Raw genomic sequence first — 6,577 nt, 5'->3', positions numbered from 1 at the left:
GAGCAGATCATCCCAATCCTCTCTGCAGCCAACCCTTGTGGGGCCCCTAAATCTGCTTCAAAGGTCACCATGGCCACAGGTGTCCTCCAACTGCCCCATGGCCGTGGGCCTCACCCCAGGTCAGGGCCATCCACAAACCCTCCTCCCATCACAGCTCGCTTAATGAAGGCAAGACGGCCTGTCCCAATTAGGCAGGGGCTTCATTAATCAGAGAGTGGAGGGGTCTGCCAAGGGTTCTGCCGCTGGCCCTGGGCCCGGCGCTGGCAGAGCAGCTCAGGGTCACTGGTGCACGGGCAGAGCTGGGCACACTGATGCTCTGCCATCGCCCTGGGCCCAGCAGCATCTCTGTGCAGGGAACCCTAAAAGCTGCAATCCTCCCTCTGCAGCACGAGGGACTGCTGGTTCTTCCTGGCTCCCCCGCATACCAGGACTGGGGAAGGAATCTGTGCCTGCGGAGGGAGAGCACCAGGTGTGCGTGAGTCACGCTGTGGGGGGAGAGGCAGCCCTATCTCCAACCAGAGAACCCCACTGCAGGCATTCCCTCAACCCCAAGCTTCAACCTAAACCCTCCTTCTACTCCTTCATCCACCCTTTGTCCCTGCAGCTCCAGGCTTATGCCCTGCAGCCACAGCCACCCCAATCTCAATGGAACATCCTCAAAGCTGCTGCCTACCCTTTCCCAACCCTGGAGGGCTGGCAGCCAGTGCTGGTTCCTGCAGCCTGTACCTGGGGTTCCCCATCTCCTGGCTGGGCTGGCCCCAGGGGAGCACGTGGTCCTCCCGATGGCATCGATCAAAGCATGCAAACCCTAATTCTAACCCTACTCTTAGCCCCAGCCCCTCACCCTGCCAGTCCCTCACCCTGCTGAGCCTCTCCCTGCTCTGCGCGTGCCTGGCAGACGCCCTCACCGCCGGCTTAATGGGAAGGGAGGGAAGGGAAAAGCTGTTTTCTGCAGCCTGGGGTGCAGTTCCAACCCCACATCATGCTGAGCAGTGAGTCACGCGGCACAGCTGGAGCGGGGCTTTGGGCTGCAGATCTGCGCTGCTCTGTCCCATAGCACTGTTGTCAGCTCCTGTGTGCTATGAGTGGGGGGCAGCAAAGCCTGTGTGTGTTTGCATGCATGCAGGGTGGCGGCTCTCGCTCCTTCCCTGCAGCAAGGGTTGTGCAGGCTGCAGAGATCCCTGCCTGGCATCTCCAGCAAGGGCAGACAGAGAGGGAGGGGGCAGCTTCCACTCCATCATGAGCTGGAGGGGGCTCAGCCCTGGGCTGAGTGCATGGGGTTGGGGATGGCTGGTGTTACATGGGGAGGAGGGACTGGGGGGGCCGCCTTCATCGGGCTGGTTGGGACATGCTCCAGGAATGTCTCCCAGCCGCCGCTGGCTGTCCCAGCAAAGCTTGGCAGGGCTGATGTGTGCCTTGAAGGCACCCTGTGACACCCTGTGACAAGAAGCCACAGCGCAGCAGGGCAAAGCCTCAAGCAGAAAGCCCATCTCTACCCAGAGGGATGCTCTCACTGTTGGTTCATAGCCATCCCAGCATGCTGGAGTCAAGAAGCCCCAGTCAGGCTCTAGGACAGCAGAGGGGGACAGTAGAGGGTCGTGGTGGTGCTCCAGCTGTAGGGGACCACCCATACAGCCCAGTTTATCCTGCAGAAATCCAACTCCATGGTCCTGAGCATGGACTGTGCCCCACCGCTCCCAGCCCCATTGCCCCCACCCACATGGGTGTACAGAGGGAGCCCACCTTGCTCATGGGGATGGACAAAGGCACGAGGGATGGGGAGCAGCAAAGCTACCCCTACATTCTACACGGGGCTGGTGCTGTCTTCTCCCATGCTCACCCCATGGGTCCTGGCACAAGTCTCTATCTGCTGCTTCTTTGCAGCAGCAAAGCACCCGCCCTGGGGGCACGTCGTCGGTGCAGCTGCGATCACTGAGCTCCCTGCCCAGCCCTGGCTGCAGGCTCTGCAGGCAGGCACTGGGGTGATGCACAGCTTAACAGGGCTCTGAGGGTTTGTTCTTCCTTCAGACAACAGCAGAGGCGATCACTGCTCCAGTCCTGCACTGCAGCTATGTAAGAGAGGGTGCTCAGCTCAGCTGTCCCAGCCCTACAGCCTTTCTCTTTGTACAATCCTGTTCCAATTGCCCTTATTTCCAGCCTGGGCTACAAAATCTTAGCACCAGGAGGATGGGGTGGTTGCTCAATGCTTCCTCCCTGCCTCTATTAAAGTGTTTCACAACCCGCACCCACACCCCTCTGGAAGGGGCTCCAGGGGCTCCATTGCACATTCTGGCAATGCTCAGACAGAGTCCCTATCACACACTGCCAGCACAGGGCTGTTTGAGTTGTCCCTAGGCACACCTTGAGTCAAGGCACATAAGTAATGGCACACGCTGCTTTACCTGCAGGCTGACATCATGCATCCATACTCCTTACACCAGCTGGTAACACCGGGTTCCCAGCAGCACCTCCATTTAAAGCTACCTGCAGCATGCATGGTGTATGGGAAGGATAAAGCCTTGGGTAGTGCTCTGCTGGAACATCCCACAGCCAGGTAATGGAGGCTGCAGAGGGACGGGAGCAGCCCTGTTGTGGACACAGGGATCTGTGCTGCAGAAGGATTTACGCAGCACACGGGACCAGACTTGTCCTCGGCGCTCTCCCCTGAGAGGCTGTGCCATTGCTCCTTCGGCTCTTTGGCTGGGAGCCCATCTCCAGAAGAAAAGAATAAAAAGGACCAAACATCCGCCCTGCCCTGCCAGGGTGCATCGCTGTCTGTCACCATGGGAACTCATCCCCTGCGCGGACCCATCCGGGATGACTTCATATCTCCGTGAGCAGGAGGGCTGCGTCACCGCCATGGCATGGGGCCGGCGGCTGCACGGCGCACGCAAGGACCTTCAGCCCCATTCAGCCCCACAGGCAGGGAACAACATGGGGAAGGCAGAGGGCAGGAGGTCTGCACCCACAGGGACAGCTATGGGAGCAGTACGGGGCTCTCACAGTGTTGCCACGCTCACCTGTGAGTCACAGCTGCGTGCAAGGCAGCAGGAGATGGTTGTGTCCCCATGTCACCGCGGCTGCGGCCAAGAGCAGCACATCTGGAGCAACTATAAACAATGTGGGGGAGCGGGACAGTTGTGGCCACATGTGGTTTGGGATGGGGGGAAGGGATGGGAGTGCAGAGCTGCCACGTTGAGCCTGGGTGCAGGGCGTGCAGGGCTGGGTGCACTCAGCAGCTTCTTCCTGGGTGCCCTGGCACCGCTCCCTGCCCAATGAGCCAGGGCAGCACCTGCTGGGAGATACAGCTGCTGTGCCCATGCTGGAGCTTCCTGGTGTAGCACATGAGTATTCAGGCTCCTGTTTCAATGTCTTAACTACATAATTAGCCTTGCCCCAATCAGGTCACATGGCATTCGATCCAACTGCTGTCCTTGTGCTGTATGATTCTCATACAGAGCCTGAAATCATTCCAGTGTGCAGCTCTGGTAGGCGATGCAGGGCATCCAGAAAACACATGATGGAATGGAGCTGGAGAGATGAAAAGCGAGAACCACTGATCCTCATTGAGTGGCATGTGGGGTGAGGCAGCTTTAATGAGGATATCCAGCTCAGGCTCATCCCCTTCCACCCAGGCTGCTGAAGAAAGAGCAGAGACAATGCTGACACGTCCTGCACCGTGCCCCACTCAATCTCACACCGCCGGGGATGGCTGGAGCTGGCAGTCAGGCCTGGATGGGCCTTTTGTCCGCTTCTTTGCTGAGCGAAGAATGCATCACAGCTTTAGATGAGCTGTTTCCATTGGGGATTTCAGGCCATGCATGCAGGCAATGCTGCTCTCCTGGCACGCTGTGTCCACATGCGGCACAGAAGGCACAGCGAGGTGCGGGTCTGCCATACACTGATACCAACCTCTGCTGTGGAGATGCTGCATCATAAGGAGCATTCATCCTTCTTCTGAGCCTCAGCAGGAGAGCTGCTGGAGAACTGGCCCCGAGGGCTGAGGGCTCTCCTCCCAGCAGCTCGCTGGCACCAAGCAGAGGCACGGCTCCAAACCTCCCTGCTTCCCCGAGGACAGGCTTGGCTCAGCACCTATGATTAGTATCAACTGTACTTTCCGGGGGGGACAAGGGGGGTAATTAGTTCAGGTGAGGCAACTACCGACAATTGGCTGCTGCAGCCCGTGTCTCTTGGCAAGCACCCACATCCCCAACAAGCAGCTCACATATCAAAGGGGCTGCCTCCTCCACAGGCAGACCCACCCTGCACAGCTGCCCCTGCCCCACATGTGGGGGGTACTGAGAGCTTTCCTTGCTACATACCCCAGTGCAAGGCTGCAGCATGGGGGGAAAAAACATCAAGGTACTGCACAGAGCATTGGCTATACATGCACAAAGCATCCTCCTTCCCAAACCCTCCTCTCAAGGTGTCAGAGAGGGAAGGCGATTGCCTGGAGGTAATGGAGGGTGTAAGCTTCAAAGAAGGAACTTTACGGAGGAAGGATGAGACATTTAACTGCGTAAAAGAGGAGGCAGCCAAGGCCAATTCCTACATCAAATGAAGTTTATCAGCACATTCTAATGGGATCCCAACTAACCTTCCAAGTGAAGTAGCAAAATAAAACACTTCAGCCATTGAGAACTAGGCTGGTCAAAGAGCCCCGACAAACAATCCTGCATTGTCCAGGCAGCCAGGAAACAGATTTATTAGGTCACCTGGGCCATCTCCAGTTTCAGTGAAATTGTCCTGTTCTAGGGATGGTTCCAACTCCTCCTTTGGCACCGCTGCTGTCCTGCACCAGACAGTGCGAACCACAGGAAGGGAAGGGGAGAGGTCCAGGAAAACACCTCGCTTTTTCAAGGCTCAGGAAAAGCGTTTTGATCAGATGCTTCTGTCATGCCAGGCATTTCCAAGGTTGGATTCCCTTGGACTAAGGCTGCCCTGATGGTGGAACAGAAACACACACCTGTGGCGACCTGCCAACTGGATCAGGGCTTCACATCCCCCAGCACAGAGGGACTCAGCTGCCAGTTATCCAACGAGTCTGCCCAAGTTCCAGGTGATGCTTCCCAAGCCCCTCACTGAGGCTCTGCACACAACGCTGCTCACCAGAGCACAGATCCTACAATAGATCCACATGGATTAAAGCATGTGGAAAAACAAAACCACCAAACCTCCCAGCTCTGTGCAACCCAGGCGGCCTTGCAGAGCCCACTCAGTGTGTGAGTTCCCACTGACATGCTGCACCACCTGCCTCTTCTGTGCAGAAACAAAGCAGTCTGGAAAGCAACAGTTGCAGAGGGGGTTGAATCTGCTCCTCAGTACAAAGCAGTGCAGGAGGGGCTGCAGATGGACCCAAGGAAAACCCTTCCTAAGAACCTTCCAACAAAGATAATACACAGGAAATGCTGAAGCAACAACGTACTTCTGCCAGAGCACCCTGCAGCTGGTGAGAAATACAAGGAAAGAAAGATCACTGTGGGGGAAAAAAAGTATATCAAGCAATGGAAGACAGGAGGATCACAGGCTAATTGCAAACACAAACCTAAGGCAGAGCCATTTACTGGTTCCACAAGGCGTTAAGTGAGTTTGTTTAGTTTTGCAGCCCTCGGTGCACTTACAACGAGCCAGAGCTTGCGATGGTAGTTAAATCCAAATTGCAGAGAGAACATTTAACAGTTTCAAACTTGCCTCGTATACGCAATGAGCTCAGACACACTGACTCCCTCATCAAGAATCCCGATTCAGCACAAATGATTTAGTACACTGGATTAGTCTCAAGCGTAATGACTAACCCTCAGAAACTTCTACACTATTTTTAAATCCCACTTGTCAGGGCAGCACCTGGAAATTAAACGAGAATCCCTGGGAGACCTATTCCAGAGACAAAAGGGAGAGGAGAACCCGCAGCTTCGCAGTGTAAGCTAGTGCCACCTGGTGGGAAGCTGCCCTTCAAACCCTGTGCTCGGTTTCATCCTCTCCCGTGTTCCAACTTCCCGAGGGCAAAATAAAGGAGCACCCAGGTAACTCTTCCAGCTTGTCAGACCCTGAGGTATCTTCCAGGTGTAGGACAGGTCATTCTATACTTCAATATAGACAGGTGAGACTGTCTGGATGGATGGTGGCTCATAAGTATGAGGAATACACAGATTAAGGGCTTACTGAGCTGGCCTGCAGCAATTGAATTCTAAAAGATGACAGGCACCACATGCCAGAATGGGCTCTTGACTGTTGGAAAGGTATCCATCCAGCAACAGCTCCAGCTCCTTGGAACATCCTGACTGCTCGGCTGCACTGAGGCAGCATCAGGCAAGGCCAGGTTGATCACGTTCACCAATTAAAGCAGGTGGTGGGAACTCAGCTGGCCAGTTTTGCCTGAAACTGAACAAGGAGAGAGATTACACAAACTGCCCTCCCCAGGGAGGCAGACAACCTAACAAAAGGGTAACAAACAGCATGGACAGAAATACACCATCACACCGCAGGGCCAGGAAGAAGCAGCCTTTCTGAATATACAAGGACAACACATGCGACCCAGCAAGACACAGTCAGCGCCCACAGCAGAACCAACTCCATG

The sequence above is a fragment of the Coturnix japonica genome, chromosome 12 (assembly GCF_001577835.2).
Source record: "Coturnix japonica isolate 7356 chromosome 12, Coturnix japonica 2.1, whole genome shotgun sequence".
NCBI classification, from domain to species: Eukaryota; Metazoa; Chordata; class Aves; order Galliformes; family Phasianidae; genus Coturnix; species Coturnix japonica.
Note: the sequence above shows the minus strand (reverse complement) of the source record.